The sequence below is a fragment of the Morone saxatilis genome, unplaced genomic scaffold (genome assembly GCF_004916995.1).
Source record: "Morone saxatilis isolate NCDOM2014 unplaced genomic scaffold, NCSU_SB_2.0 Contig1, whole genome shotgun sequence".
Taxonomy (NCBI): domain Eukaryota; kingdom Metazoa; phylum Chordata; class Actinopteri; family Moronidae; genus Morone; species Morone saxatilis.
Window position 1 is genome coordinate 18693639 of NW_023339651.1, and position 1325 is coordinate 18694963.

Genomic DNA, 1325 nt, shown 5'->3' on the forward strand with positions numbered 1-1325 from the left:
GATCCTTTGGCTCTAGAGTTGGGAAGTTAGATCATCTGTCTCAGACCAGTTTGGGGGGTGTGAGAGGGTGTGTGACGAGATAGAGGAGAGAGATGAGAGAGAAGAGAAGAGAGAGAGAGAGACGAGAGAGGAAAGAGATGGAGAGAGAGAAGAGAGAGGAGAAGACCGCACAGCAGACTAACAGTATTGGTTAATATTGGCGAATATCAGTCAGGGACCTAGTGCAGGATGCGTCCACCAGGATCGATAAGAACCTGCGAGACGACGATAGCACAAGATAACTCTGGGGAATTTGAAGTGAAGTTAAGTAACATGATGTAAGTGGGCAGATGAATGAGTGCTGATAAAGGAGAAGAAAGAGAAGAGAGGTAGGAGCTTCAGTTGCGACCATGGGAAATCCCCGATAGTCATTAGGCCTATAAGCAGATAACATAAGGGAGGCTTCAGAGCTCACGGAGACCATGATCAGCACCACTATAAATGCGTTTATCAAAGTAGGAACGTCTTATAAAAGCCTACTACAATGTGAGAGGCGGTGGTAGATGCTGCCTCCCGACCAGGCAATTTTGAAGCTTAGTCTCGCATCACACACTCTGAGGGCGAAACAGACAATTACAAAGGTGGGAAAAATAGCACAAAGGGAGGACGTCAGGGTTTGAATAGTGAGGGAAAAGGTGAGTACGAAATAAAACAGGAAGGACTAAAACATTAAACACTAAACATGAACATGACTAAACTTAACAAACTTGACGAGACACAACACTGCAGCATATGAACTCACCCGTGAGCATGGTTCCTCACCCGTTCATCCCCAGATGGTCAGTCACCCTCAGTGTTATTTCATCTCAAGCTCTCTAGAATAGTGTATTATAGCTTTTTAGTTTTTTGTGATAACTTTGGATTTACTAACTCTTCTTTGCTGTCTGCTCAGGATCATCCGGCCTGTCGGTCTGATCCCCAGCCACGCTCACCACCAGCTTTCATCATCTGCTCCGTCTCCCCACAGCTTCTCTCATCTCACTCTGCCAACACCCTCTGGATCTCTTCCACCACAACTACTACACTAAGTTGGACAATAAATTGCTAAATAATTCAAAACATGTAAATTGAATCTGTGTCTGCTCCTTGGTTCCTCCCTGTTTCTCGTAACATCTATTGCATGGTTCATAATGTGCTCCTGCCATCACCCTGTATCACAGCACTGTCCAAATAGTTCCAAACTCTAAAACATCTGCATTTGTGAGACTGCAGGTCGCACAGATGTTTGGCTAATTAGAGGTGACATAGGGAAACTGTAGAAGATAAATGTTATTGGCTCAGGACAA